Genomic DNA, 15,588 nt, shown 5'->3' with positions numbered 1-15,588 from the left:
CCAATTATTGAGAAAAGGGAGAGGCGATTTTTAGGACCCCCCAAGAGGTTAGGACTACAAGTTTTGTATCTTTTTTTAAGCACTACCACTCAGCAAGTCAGCATACATCTTAGCAGAAGGCCATGGCTCAGGAGTTATTAATGGAGGCAGAGTGCCTCATGCTGAATCCCTCCCACTGCTCTCTATTCCATACCACCCCCGGCTTCATCTACCCTAGAGAGTTTTGTCGACAAAACTTGTGGAGTATCTACACACAACATGTGTTTTGTCAACACTGTTGACAAAGCTCGGCACTTCTGCCGACAGCATTCTGCTTCTCCACGATGAGCAATAGCACCTTTGTCGACAGTTCCTGTCAACAAAAAAGCAGCGTAGATGCTCCGGGGAGCCCTCTGTCGACAGAGAGGGCTTCTGGCTGTGTTCTCTCTAGAGGGTGGCTGGGCAGTCTGGCCGCTCTCTATCAACAGAGCGGATTACTTTTTTCAATCCTCTTTTGTGTGTGGACCTGATCTATCAACAGAAGTTTTGCCCAAAGATCTGTTCCACCAGTAACTTCCGTCGACAGATCACTGTAGTGTAGACGTAGCTAGCCCCTGTGTACTGCTGGGCCATTTCTGTCCTTACTGAGGAAAAAGGGAAAGCGCCCCCTATTGATTCAAGGAAACTGCTCCCTGCAGCATCGCATCCTGCTGGTCTACTGGGATCAGTACTGCCTCAGGGGAGAGAATGTCCCCTGTTGAGCTCCTCACACCATTCCCTGAAGCATCAGTAATGTGCCTTGGGTAGAGATCCTTTCCAAGTACCTCAGCCTGGGCTCTGTGTGTGCTCACTAACAATGCTCCATGCCTGGCCTTTGCTTTCACCGGCCTGGATCTAATCAGCATGCAGAGTCTGCCTGAAGGATTACACAAGCTGCACACACTTCAATTGCTCACACAACCTCCTCCCCCCCATCTTTCCCTCCTGTAGCCTGTCCCATCCCCCCTTCCCCAGTTACCAAGCAACGGCACAAAGGGAGAGTCTAGCGCGGAGGCCAAGAGAGGGCCCTGAGCCCTGCAAGAATGGATGAGACTGTAACCCAATCGCAGGCTTTCCACCTGAGAATGAGGGGGAGCAACAGAGATAGAGTGCAAGACACACACACACACACACACACGCACACAGAGAGAGAGAGAGAGAGAGAGAGAGAGAGAGAGAGAAAGCAGGTAATAAAAATGCCGGACAGCAAGAGGGCCAAGTAGCTGAATGCTCTCAAAAATTTGCAATATTAACCCAGCATTATAAACTCACAAAATGAAGGGGCCTGAAAACACGTGTGACATCCATAATAAATCTATTCTAGGCCTTATTTTAGCCTCTTTAGCATCCTGTAATTTGGCATGGAGCATTCCATAGGCCTCAAAATATGTCAAATTTATTTAGAGAGCAAAGAAAAAGAACTTTTTGTAAAGTCTGAACAAAAGGGTTTTAAGCGACAAGCAATTACAAATTTACTCCGAATATTAAAAAAACTGAAATTTTGTCTAACATTTCTTTGCGTGCTTCTAGGTCAAAAATAGCAGTCTGCTGCCACTTCAAACTATCTATCCACAGAGTTCAGTGCCATTGAAAATACATGCAATGGGTGCATTTGGCAATCAAAATTTGTGATTAATTAAGTGGCTAATTAATACTGGATTGCCATATAGAGGTTTAATTCTGCTCACGCTGATGCCACTTGGTGATTTCAGTCCTCTACATTGGAAGCAGGACAAAGTATTGTGTGCGTGCACACATGTATGTGTAAGAGAGAATGTGCAAGTGATCGAGAGACTATCATGCCCTCAGTTGGTTTAAGTTTTGAAGTTAAGGGGCCTCCTATACTCAGCCCCTAACAACTGCTTTAGCTCATGTGCAGGAGCCTTTATTTCTGGAGCTACATCCTAAGAATTCTTGTCCTGTTATTAGTATTTTATTAAACAAATATTATTGATATTTTATTACATTAAACAAATTATGCACAGGGCCTGGCTAAATCTGTCACCAGCCCTGATTGTGCTTGTCAACCAGAATATCTGAGTGCATCACGAACAATAATGAACTTATCCTTACAACATCTCTGGAAGTTAGGGGGTGTGTACTATTAGTCCGATTATGCAGGTGGACATTTCAGGATCAGAGAGAGTAAGGCCAACAGTTGGCCAATATATTGTCATGTCTGTTCTCTAATTTTGGGTGACCAACTTGAAACGTATAGGCCCCGAGTTTTTAGAGTAATTAGTATTTTATACCACTTCTTATGCACATCTCCCATAGATTTCAGTTGCAGTTGTGATTGGCCAGCACTTCTGCAAATCAGACACCTGAGGGTCTCAATTTAGACATCCAGAAAATGAGGAACAAGCAATTAATGACCACCTGAGAAAAGAATAGTTTAAGTGACTTGCCCAGGATCACACAGGATCCTGGGCAGAGGCAAGGATAGACTCCAATGCTGCAGGATCTCAGGCAACTGCCTAAAGCTTGGTGTATGCCAAGAATTTACTTTGGTATAGCTACACACCTCAGAGGTATACCTGCGAGATGTAGCTATACCGATCCATCCCTAGAGAGGTGGATTACCTATGATGATGGGAGAACCTCTTCCACTGCCATGCATTAGCATCTACAATGCAGTGCTTTAGTAGTGCAGCTGCACCACTGCAGCATTTGACATGGAAACAAGCCCTGTGTTACAAAACCGTCTCTTCTCTTCCTATAGTCACCTAACTCATTCCCTTCCAACTTCTGCCACAAATGAGGCAGGGAACCTATGGACAACTGCAACCTTCGCTGTAAACCCCTGATTCATTCCCTGACCGCTATCCATTCCATGCACTGAATGAGACAGGGATCCTATGGAAAACAGCATGTGATTCTATCATTAAAAACTGTATTATAGTGTATACACACAAGGAGTTTGAATACAACCTTAATTCTGGTATATCTTAACTTGTGAACGCTTAGCTGGCAAATCCTAACTCTCTGTTAACACAGTTTCTGTAAAAGTAAGGTATTAGTTTAGGGCTTTCAATTAACTGCAGTTTACTCACACAATTAATTCAATTTTTTAATCAAGATTTAAAAAATTAACCAGGATTAATCACAGTTTTAATCCCACTTTTAAATAATAAAATACAAATTGAAATTTATTAAATATTTTGCATGTTTTCTACATTTTTGTATGTGCTGTATTCTGCATTGTAATTGAAATCAAAGCGTGTATTATTTTATTACAAATATTTCCACTGTAAAAGGATAAAGGATTTTTCAATTCATCTCACACAAGTACTGTAATGCAATCTCTCAGGTCTGAAATGCAAACTTACAAATGTAGATATTTTTGGTTACGTAACTGCATTCAGAAACAAAACCATGTAAAACCTCAGAGCCTAAAAGTCCACTCAGACCTACTGCTTGTTCAGTCACTCACTGTCAAACAAATTTGTTACATTTACAGGAGATAAGGCTGCCTCTTGTTATTTACAATGTCACAAGACAGTGAGAACAGGCATTTGCATGGCACTTTTGCACCTAGCATTGCAAGGCCAGATGTGCAAAGGTGAAAGCTGATAAGAGACTGGTCACCGGGGATGGGGCTCTAGAGGCTATTGGCACCTTGGACTCTGCACCATATCGCACCCAGGCTCCAGCCCCAGTGTTCAGGTAGTCAGGCTGCATGGTCCCCACTGCTCCACGCAGGCCTGGGGATCCAGCAGCTGGACAAATGCAGTCCCTGCCACTGCAGGTAGCCAGTAGCCAGGCAGTACGGTAGCCTCGCTTCCAGCCCTGAGCTCCCTCTACACACCCCAAACTCCCTACCCCAGTCTCCCCACCCTGCACCACAATCCCCTGCCCTGAGTCTCCACAACCCCTTACCCTGAGGCCTTCCCCTCCAGAGGTGGGTTTGCAATATGGAAGTACCTATCCGAAATTTAAATTACTTTCACCCCTGCTTAAACATTAGTGTGCCTCTTCATACTCCAGCCTCCATTCCAGAGGACAGCTTCCATGTGGATGATGGTCATTTAAAAAATAACACATGGATTAAATTTGTGACTGACCTCTTTGGGGGAGAACTGTATGTCCCCTGTTCTGTTTTACCTGCACTCTGCCATATCGTCATTTTGCAGCAGTCTCAGACTATGACCCAGTCATTACAGGTTCATATTAAGAATACTTTCACTGCAGATTTTGCAAACACAAAAGCAGTACCAATGTGAGATTTCTAAGTGTTGCTTCAACACTCTACCCAAGGTTTAAGAATCTGAAGTGACATCCAAAATCGGAGAGGGACAAGGGGTAGAGTGTTAACATTCTGATGTGGAAACTCCAGAACCCAACCCATCAAAAAAGAATATCAACTTGCTAAAGGTAGCCGACTCAGATAATGAAAAGGAACATGTACCAGTCCAAACTGAGTAGGATTGGTATTGACACTATATTGGATATTAGGTGGGATATTAGGAAAAATTATTTCACCAAGACGGCGAAGCACTGGAATGTGTTACCTAGACAGCTGGTGGAATCTCTATCCCTAGAGGTTTTTAATTTTTGCTGTTTTTAATGATTTAAAAAAACGGCTTGACAAAGTCCTGGCTGGGATAATTTAGTTAAGGCTGATCCTGCTTTAGGCAGGGGGCTGGACTCGATGACCTCCTGAGATCCCTTCCAGCCATAGGATTCTATGATAGTGCTCTTTTGTGCTGGTTCTTGCTGGTACTGAGTACCAGCACACCACAGCAGCCCCAGCCACAGGATTGGATGGGGGAGGGGAGCCAGCTGAGTACCAGCTCCTCTTTTTTTTATATATATATATTTTTTTTACAAAAAAAAGCACTGATTATTGAGTACAATTCGTCATCAGCATGGAAGCATGTTCCCTGGAATGGAGGTTGAAGCATGAAGGGACATACAAATATTTAGGACATCTGACATGGACATATCTTGTGATGCCAGCTAACGTTGTACCATGAGAATGTCTCTTCCCACTTTCAGATGACACTGTAAACAAGAAGCAGGCAACATTATCCCCTGCATATGTAAACAAATATGTCTGCCTGAGCAATTGATTGAGCAAGAAGTAGGACTGAGAGGATTTGCAGGCTCTAAAATTTTCCATTGTTTTAATTTTGAATCATAGGTCTTTTTTACATAATTCTACATTTATAAGTTCAACTTTCATGACAAAGAAATTGCACTACACTACTTATACTAGGTGAATTGGAAGAGACTGTTTTATTTTTTACAGTAAAAACATTTGTAATCAAAAATATAAAGTGAGCACTGTCCACTTTTTATTCTGTGTTGTAATTTAAATCAATATATTTAAAAATGTAGAAAATGCAAAATATTTAAATAAACAGTATTCTATTATGGTTTAAGAGTGTGATTAATCATGCAATTAATCACAATCAGTTTTTAATCATGCAATTAACTGTGATTAATTTTTAATCACTGAACACCCATATATTATTTATAATGTGCCAGCACCTAAAGATTTCAATCTTGGATCGATGCCCCATTTCACTAGGGATTATACAAACAAATAAAGTCTATGTCCCAGAAAGCTGTTAATCTGTGCTTATGACAAGACACAATAGGTGGCAAAGCACACAGATAAGGACGGGGTGGGCAACAAGACATCAGCAGAGGTGCTTTCACATAATAGAGAAGTCCTGGCTTTGTACTTTTGTGTGGCTAATCATGGAGAAGTCAGTGGTAGTTTCTCCAAGTAATGTTGCTTTTCTGCTTAGAGGACTGGAGATTGCTATACAGGAGCATGGCAAGGGCTGAAGAGCTGTGGAGCTACGGAGGGCCTTTCCAGTGGGGTATTTTTGGGTGAGGGGAGCATGACTCGAGAGGATGTAATGGGGAACAAAAGAGGGAACTCTCAGACCACAAATTAAGAAGGTTCTCTAGCTAAGGATGCTGCCACTGAGACACTAGACAAGTAGACAACCCTACCATGCAGGCAAGTGGCTTGTTTGGGTACCAAGCAACCAACTGAAGCACAAATGGCTGAGTGCTATAACGCAGACAAATCCTCAGTTGGACTTACTACGAAGTGGGAGTAACGATGCCAACTTGGGAAGAGCTTTGACATCTACAGGCATGCGGAAAGCATTATTAGCAATATTTTTTCAAGGTGGATTAATAATCTACAGAGCCGCTGAGTGACTCAGTGGAGGTGCTACTGAGGCCTAGTAGATCAGGCACAGGTGACAGAACCAAAAGGTCTGTGTTCTAGTCATGGGTCTGATATCTAATGCCACGTACTATCATTTTCCAGCACTTCCCTGCACATGGTTTTCTAGCATGCCGAGGGAAGTTATCCTGTACATGTATGCACAGCTAACGCGTAGATTGAGCGTGTGCTTTTTTAGCCAGGTATGGATTGAGTAAAGCAGGGATCACGCTTTACTTTGCTGCATGTGCAAATACTTCCTGAGGGTGGCAGCTTAGACAACATGTTACAGATTTGGGAATATTTAGTTTTTCTCCTTTTTTTTTCCCTAGAAAACCCAGATAAATTCAACAGAAATATAACCTCTGTCAAGAGGATGCTAAACTTGCCCAGAGACACACCCAAAAATCAGGAAGCGTGAGGGTTCCTGGACATCTACTCATACAGCTTCATTTACAATGCGGTCTTCAATTATACGATCACAGACAACTCTGAAATAATAGTGTTGGCTCTTGGGCTGAGTGGAAGGTTGAAATTCAAGGCCTTGTGGGGTGGCACCATGCAGATGAGAAATCAAAGAGATTGCAACTCTTGGCAAATCTCTTTATTAAAAAAAAAACAGATACAACATCCTGTTTGCCTGGTGAGCAATAGCAGCATAGAGTACCAAGGCAGTTTCCTGGCTGGAAAATCCCCCCAGTGACCCTCCCCAGCCAGCCCACCGCCCAATTGGTGAGGCTGCTTCTCTGTCTCTGCTTCCTCAAGTTCATACAGACCTGTTTCTCCTGCTTTACTCTGTGTACAAACAACCTTAGCGTGTATTTGGAATCTCTAGGGCAATCATATAGCTCCACACAACTATATGGGCTACGTGCTTTGACCCGAGGCTTGGGCCGTTTGGCTCATAATATACCTTTAATAAGTTATCCCCTTTCTCTACCCTTTCAGTTCCTTGGCAGTTGTTAATGGTGGTGGACCATTACAATACCATAGTTCATTTTTCACATTCTTTGGTCTTCTGCATCAAATCAGAAGCTGCTATATCTGATTGTATCTGTTACCTCATAAAAGCGGCCCAGCCATGAACAGCTGGGGTCTTGTCTGTACCTCTCTTGTCCTATGTATCTCCCAAAGGCTGTGGCTGGGTTAGGAGTAGAGATCTTCTTCTTCTTTGGTCATGTGGTTTTATGGGAGATCAGTTCCACTGCTGCTCAGCCCTGACAGTGGGAGAAAAAAATATATAAATAACTTTATTAAAATAAGGCAAGGCAAGCTTTCCACCATTAAGGCTGCCCCAGGATAAGGCTGATTTTAAGACAGCTCCCTCCATCCTACAAACACATTTATGAGTGAGGAAAAACAACATTCTTCATGCTTTCCGCTTTCAGACTAAATTGTTTTCTCAACATGTCAGCTAAATAGAGGGAATACATTTTATAAGCAATTTATAAATACTGCCTTTTTGGAAACTATGTGAAGTGTCTTACCTTCTTTTCGTATGCCTCATCCTACACCTGAAATAACATTGCATCACAATATTCTACTGAGAACATTTGATATTGGCTTGTGCAACAAGCAGTTTTCAAGGGCAGAAAAAATAAATTGTTCAAATTAAATGTAAACTAGAAATGAATTCATTTTCATTGAGGCTGAGAGCAAAACACAAACTAAAGGCACGGAAAAAATGTATTCTTGTACCTATTGTGTGTTCACTGACAAGTCCTTTTGTTTACAAAATCAGATATACTGAGTTGATCTATTGCTTGGGTGCAGTATGCTCCCCTCTACAAGTGTTTTCCAGAACCTTCATTGGCATACCAGGCTCATTGACCGTGATTCTTCACTAACAAATTCTTTCCACAATAATTTCAGTGCTACTCAGGGAACAAAACTAGTGGTTTCCTGCTGTTATTATGTTGGCCAGCATGGCCCACTGCACTAAATAAGTAATTTGGTGAAATATTCCATGGCATGGATTTAGGGTTTGTTTTTATTTGCAAAAATGTCTTTCTTGACCAACATAAAAGAGAAACATGAAAGAGAAGAAAACCAAATCAAACCTAGGAAATTCCAAAACTAAGAAAATGTAAAAAAACAGTTAAGGTTGCTAAGCAACATCACATCATTTACAAACCCTAAGCACTTAAAAGCAAGGAAATGAATAGTTGAGTGCCCACATAATAGTTACAACATATTATTCATATCTGAGTCAAAGAAATGCATATTTAATCACAAAACAATATTAAGTATGAGTCTAAATATTATTGTTTTAATTGGTTATCTAAAATATAAACACAATGCACAACTCTGCTGAAAAAGACACACAAATTATATAGATATGCATTACTGATATATTGATCTGCTTCACCAAGCTTTTATGAAAATATAATTTTACTATATAACAAAATGGTATACATTTGGTATATTAAACTACATATAAACATCATTATCAAGACACATACACACACACACCTGTGCCAATATACTCCAGGCTAGCAGTCCTTCTGCTATTCCAGTTCTGTCTAACTCATTTGCTGATGCACCACAGACCAAACCTGCAGCCCTCAATTCCAGACCCTTACACGCACCCCAGTTCAGCTGATACCCCCCATTTCTGACCAGGAACACCTCCCCTTCAGACACACTTCAGCAACCTTGCTCACTCTGCCCAACTCACTACCAGATAGACTAAATAAACCAGTTTAGCAAATCTGCCTTTCTCCTCTCTGAGCTCTGTCCTTGAACACTACTGCCCTCTCATGGGAGCTCCACAAACATTCTCCACTTCATCCTCCTCTCCCCTACCTGCTGAAGAGATCGCATTTTGAGAGAACGAGAGGAGAGACAGGAAAATGGAGCTTTTACCAAGGTGATTTCTGAACTACAGTTCCCAGAATGCTTCTTGTTATCCCCAAATGTGGCCTCACCAATGGTGTCAAATTGCACATTCCAGTATCAGTAGGTGGTGCTCAACCCTCTGAGGCAGTGGGGGTACTGCACTGTAGATGGCTAAGGCAAGAGGTTGGCAACTAAAATAGCAAGAAGAGCCATTTTATTCAAATTTGGTAAAAATTGCAATCATCCAAGAGCGGCAATGCATGTGAATACAACAAGATGGTCCTTAATAACTAATATCAAACTGTACTTTTTGTAACCCTATTTTAAGACCAGCGCAGGCACGATGATTTGTAATGTGATACGTGTTTACTGCAGGATGTTCACAAACTTCTTACATATTCTATTTCCTCACACTTGTGTGTGTTTGTATCAGTGTCTTCCTGACTTTCGCTCCTGAACCTTCTCTCTCTCTCTCTCTCTCTCTCTCTGGTGGACACTAGATTCTGAACAATTTTGTTTTTGTTTTTGAACTCACTGTAGAGCTGCTCTGATACGCTGATAAAGCACCTTTTATACGTTCACCATCTGTGAATGGCTTTTCTTGTCTCACAGTCTCTTTGAGTTGCCACAGAACTAGCTACAGTTATGCTACTTGGAGATTGCATCCATTTAGCAACTGTGTTCTTACTTTCCTCTGCTTTGCGTAGCAGCTCCTCCACAGCTTTTTTTCTGGCATGTCCAGCTGGACACTGTTCAGCAGAAGTTGTGTGTTGTTTGAGACAATGCCTCTAATGGATGCGTGTTTTGTTGGTGAATTTCTCACTGTAAATGAGACAGAAAGAGATCCCAGCCAAACTCGATATAAATGTGAAGGATTGGGTCCATCCAGTTTGAAATTCTGTTTTCATCTTCAATTTTCCTCTTTTGTGAAGCCAATCCAACCCTGCTTTAAATATGCCAATTTTGCTTCAGGTTTAATTTCAGTTTTTTTTCTTAAAAAGCGTTGTTCCCTTCCCAGCAGGAATGCTGCAAGCTTCCTTTTCCTTTTCAAAATCCAGACTTTATGAGCAACACAGTCAAAACACAGATACAGCGTCATATCCGACAATGCACTGCACATATTAAAGGGGGGTTACGCAACATTCTGAGGTCACATATTTTCTATTTAGATATGAGTTGTTCACTGTTGGGCTTTTAGACGTTCACTGTTTATCGAAAAGATCAGTTTTTTGTTAGTTTGTTTGCTTTTTACTTTGCAATTATAGCTTTGGGAACCACAAAGAGCTCTGTAAAGAGCCGCATGCGGCTCCAGAGCCTCAGGTTGCAGACCTCTGGCTCAAGCTATGTCTACACTGCAAGCATTACAATGACACTGCTGTCAGGAGTCTGCTATTTAACCCAGCCCACAAAGTACCTAGATCGCATCCCCAGCCTTCCTACCATAGCACTGTGCTTAACTGTGGCTTCTGCCCAAGAGCCTTAGTGCTAAAGGCCTTCAGCCCCACCACAGCCACACCACAGGCTCCCACGTGTCTGGAGGGACAGCATTCTCACAGACACCTGGCCCATGTAAAGCACCTAACCAGAACCCAGGAAGTTGTGACTGTCTGAGCAACAGGTTGTTGCCAGATGGCCACTGGCTAGACTAGTGCCTCCCAAACTGGGGGTTGTGCCAGCACCAGATGGGGCAATGGTGATTTCCAGGGTGCAGAAGATCCTGCTTTGGTCCATACAATGCGACCTTGCACGTACAATGCGTGGAGGGCATGATCCATGGAGGGCGCCATTGTGCTGCACCAGCATCACATTGTGACATTGCATGAATCCTGTATACCAGGTGATGCTGGGTGGAGGATGCCATTTAGTAGCGCAACATGCAGTGTGGTCTCACATGTATGCTGTATGAGAGGTCACACTCTGCAGAGGATGCAATTTTGCTTTCCAAATAGCATCGTCCATGCTACCTGGGGTCCCAGGAAGGAATAGGTAATTACAATGGGATCATACCGGCAAAAAGTTTGGGAATCCCTGGCTTAGACCCTGCTGCTTCTCCTGACCTTGCCTGGCAGCCTTACCTACTTTGCCTCTCTATCTCACTGACCTTGCCCCTTGGCTTCACTCGTCCAGCTGGTGACTGCTGTGAGCACCACAATCCCTGCTGTGGACTTGCCTTTAATACTGTGAACACTTGACCACTGCACTGGGCTGCCCTTAGCCTTCCTTGGACAGGAGCAGTGTTCCCTTGAAGTTGTGCGCTTGTGCGGGCGCTCAGGAGAGATTCAAATGCCGCTCAGCTGATTCTCAGCGCACTTGCAGCTGTATTTTTGGTTCAATTGGTGGTGCACATTTGCACATGCCTTGGTGCACATGAAAAACATTATTCTGCACATGGGTGGAAAAAATCTGCACATGGATGTAGCAGACTAGAGGGGCCATCAGGCTTTACAGTTTGAAGCGACTGCTTTGTTCTCCTCCTAGGCTCATCCTATCCCAAAATGGCATGGAGCCCACCCACCCACCTGGCATTGTAATTACCCCAGGGTGCACTGAGACACACTAGGAGCAGATGGCCTACTTCCAGGTGAAAAACTAAGCCTTACAGGCCATGGAGCTTTGGGCAGAACACTGCACCTTTTTAGAACAGATCACTGTGAGCAGGTCTGCCTTCCACAGCCCCACATGCTGTGCCACCTTCTGGACCCAAACCCACAATAACTTTAGCCAAGCTCTATGACAGGACCTCAAGCAAGTCTGGAGGTTTTGCATAGAAGTACAGGCTCTGTTTTGGGCTACTGCCCAACACCAGCCAAATGGACCAGGCAAAGGTTGGACTGTTCTTTATCTTGTTAGGAGGCCAGGCCCTGGACTGGCTGTTCCCTCTGCTCGACCAGCATTATCAAGAGTGACCAGCTGAGACATTTTCTTGGGGGCTTTGTGATGATTTTCCATGACAGTGGCCATATGGAAACTAAACTAGGCCTCAGAGCCAGCTTCAACACATGCAGCACACTTCCGGCGCCTGGCAGCAGATAGTTTGGAATGAGCTGAGCCAGCTACTCTGATTCTGTCTTAGTCTTGGCAACGTAGTAAAAGGTAAACATGCCTGGATGGAACCTCCCACAGGTCTAGGCCTGTTTATTGAGCTCTGTATCCAGATCACCACCTGACTTAGTGAAAGGCAGATTGAGGGAAGAGGGATTCTGCTCCATCTGGGCATCACCCACAACAGTCCCTCTAAAAGCCCTACCCTATCCCATGAGGGTGGATTCAGCATGGGCCCAGGTGAACCTTTCTGAATGAGAGCCCTGATGGTGTGAGACCTTGTGCTTTTACTTGAGTAGCATCAGCCACATGCTGTCTGTCTGTTCTGCCAAGCCCCAGCACCGTGTGACACCAAGAAATTACTGTGCCCAGCCTTGGCCAACACCAGGAAAACCTCATGTAGCCCCCTTCCAGCAGCTATTGTGCTGCCTGGACTGACACTTGGAAAATGTCCCAGCACCTAGTGCTCCAGTTGCAACTCCAGCTTTGGTATTCTGGACAGGTACGCCCCAGAATGTCCAAGAAAGCCTAGACTGACTCTGAGACAGGAAACAGGCCAAAGTAGCACTAGCGCTGACTGGAGACCTGGGGCAACTGCTCCTTTTGCCCCCTATCCTGTCACTGGGCCTACCAGCATGTGCACAAGGTCACAGAATGACTCCGCCAACATGGCCTCTGTCCTAAGCTGTAGCATTACATCTTTGATCAGCTCACCAGGGAACTCTTAGGCTGCATTCTGGCACTGAAGGAGTCCACTTGGATCCCTGGAAGACGGCAACAGTTCATGACTGGGCAATACTGTGACGCAATCAAGTAATTCAGTGCTTTGTTGGGTTTGCAAATTTAGGTAGAACTTTATGCCCCTGCCAACACGGGCGGCGCGTGATTCGAAAGCGGCACTTTCAAATCGCCAGCGGCTGCTGTTATGCTAAGGAGGTGCTGCATATTCATGGCAGTGCCTCATTAGCATCTTCCCAACTTGCTCATTACCATGTCTCTTCCAAAAGGAAGGGGCTAGTGTAGACGTAGCCTGTATGTGACTACTCCCAAATGCTGACCCCCTGTAACCAGCCTGCTGTGAAAACCAGCAACTTTGCTTGTCCACCATAAATCCAAGAAGCTCTCAGACATCTGAAGGTAACATTACCTCTATGCCCATCCTTGCACAGCTGACCCAAATCAGCCATTCAGGCTGAAAACTGACACCTTCACCCTCGCCACTGTGAGGCGCTGTCCCAGACAAAGGGCCTCAACCAAGAATGTCATTCCTCTGAACGCTAGTCCCACAATCTTTCTTGTTAAGCACAGTTACAACATTTTGAACATTTGCCATTGAAGTGGCTTTGGGCAGCTGGAGGCATGAACTAGAAAGAGCCAGACACCCTCTTCAGGTGTTCATGGACCACAACAGTCTAGAGTCCCTGTGCTTTGATAAAGCTCTAACCCCAGAGCAGCTCCGCTGGGTTCTCTTCTTGTCAGGGTTTGAGTGCACTATCACCATAACAGGAAGGCAGTTGCTCTGTTCCACAAAGGGTGATATGCCACTGAAACTAGGTGCCCAATGAAGAGCCTCCCTGCATCTGGAAATCGCATCACTTCCTCAGGAGAGTCCCTACTATCTGACATCTTTGTGACCGTACATTCATCCCTACCAGTGACCCCATCGCCCAAACTCTCCTAAGCTGCGTCTACACGTGCACGCTACTTCGAAGTAGCGGCACCAACTTCGAAATAGCGCCCGTCGCGTCTACACGCGTCGGGCGCTATTTCGAAGTTAACTTCGACGTTAGGCGGCGAGACGTCGAAGTCGCTAACCTCATGAGGAGATAGGAATAGCGCCCTACTTCGACGTTCAACGTCGAAGTAGGGACCGTGTAGACGATCCGCGTCCCGCAACGTCGAAATTGCTGGGTCCTCCATGGCGGCCATCAGCTGGGGGGTTGAGAGATGCTCTCTCTCCAGCCCCTGCGGGGCTCTATGGTCACCGTGGGCAGCAGCCCTTAGCCCAGAGCTTCTGGCTGCTTCTGCGGCAGCTGGGGATCTATGCTGCAGGCACAGGGTCTGCAACCAGTTGTCAGCTCTGTGTATCTTGTGTTGTTTAGTGCAACTGTGTCTGGGAGGGGCCCTTTAAGGGAGCGGCTGGCTGTTGAGTCCACCCTGTGACCCTGTCTGCAGCTGTGCCTGGCATCCCTATTTTGATGTGTGCTACTTTGACGTGTAGACGTTCCCTCGCTGCGCCTATTTCGATGTTGGGCTGAGCAACGTCGAAGTTGAACATCGACGTTACCGGCCCTGGAGGACGTGTAGACGTTATTCATCGAAATAGACTATTTCGATGTTGGCTGCACGTGTAGACGTAGCCCTAACGTCCAGTGCTGAACACAAGGATGGATTCCTTTTCGTTTACAGATGTATCTACAACCCTGAGGAACTGGAGTGTATTTGTCATGATGCCCCCTGGGCCACACCCTTCAGCCAGACAAAGACTATTCTCTAGCATGTTGATTGTTCTAGTTGCCAAAACTGTGAACCAATGTTCAGGCCTAGTGATACTGTGGCTGAACCAAATTATTTGGGACTCCTTAGGTCCTTGGTCCAATATTACAATGGACTTCATTGATGAGTTACCAACATCCAAAGGACACCATACCATACTGGCAAGAATGGGCTCATTGATAATGATGGCACACATTGTTTCCTGCGCAAATCTCACCGGTGAGGATGTTGTTTGCCTCTGTATTACCCATGCGTTCTGCCTCCCTTAGTTTTGGGGGTCCCAGGTTTTATCTCAGTTTTGGTGGGGGTGTTCTGCCTACTAGCAGGGGATCCCCCAGCTGATGGCCCCTCACAAAGAGTGGATGGCTAGTAGAACCTGTGCAATGCTTCAAAACCTTCCACCAAAATGACCATGATTCATTGATTCCACATGTGGAATTCACACACAATAATACAGACCAGGCCTCTGTCAGGATGAGCTTGTTTTTAGGTCCCTCAGTTCCTGCAGTCTCTGACCTCATTCCTCAAATCCAAGGAACAAAGGCAGACTTGGAACAAACCCTGGGAACGGCCAAGGCACCATGCAAACATCATGATGATCAGCACCTGGGGGGGTGGGCTTACATTTGCGTTTGGACAGGTGTGGGTAGATCAGCCTGACACCTCTAGGTGGGCACCATCCCATTTTGAACTAGGTCACAGATGAAATATCTACCTCGATAAGAGGTTTTTGACGCCTGTTTCAGGCCTCATCTTTTCATCTTGTCCCAAATAGCTGCAGTTCTGACCTGTCACCAGCAGGTGTCTCCAGCCTAACCAGTCTGAGGCCTGCTTATGATTCCCACCCACATTAAATTAACAGGGGAGAGTTATTGAAATTCTCTGCACAACTTCTCCTTCTGGGACATTATTTTGGTTGACACATAGGTTGCGGGGGTGGGACCTGACACCCAGCTCCGACTCTTACCTCAGATATTCTTCAGGCTCCCTCTCTAAAATGTGGTGGC

At 44.8% G+C, this 15,588-nt stretch overlaps 1 protein-coding gene across 1 annotated transcript in view; it reads right to left on the bottom strand.

The window, feature by feature from the left end:
• ATN1 (atrophin 1) overlaps positions 1–8,787 on the bottom strand; it is a 48,632-nt gene extending 39,845 nt beyond the window's left edge. Inside the window, exons 1-2 of the mRNA XM_075001669.1 lie at positions 8,678–8,787; positions 7,267–7,422 (exon numbers count right to left, since the gene is read on the bottom strand). The gene's annotated coding sequence lies outside the window, so the exon portion shown is untranslated. The remainder of the gene's footprint in view (positions 1–7,266; positions 7,423–8,677) is intronic.
• Between the last annotated feature and the right edge of the window lie 6,801 nt (positions 8,788–15,588).

Source organism: Carettochelys insculpta, chromosome 1 (assembly GCF_033958435.1).
Source record: "Carettochelys insculpta isolate YL-2023 chromosome 1, ASM3395843v1, whole genome shotgun sequence".
Taxonomy (NCBI): domain Eukaryota; kingdom Metazoa; phylum Chordata; order Testudines; family Carettochelyidae; genus Carettochelys; species Carettochelys insculpta.
Note: the sequence above shows the minus strand (reverse complement) of the source record. Positions and strands in the feature narration are given on the sequence as shown.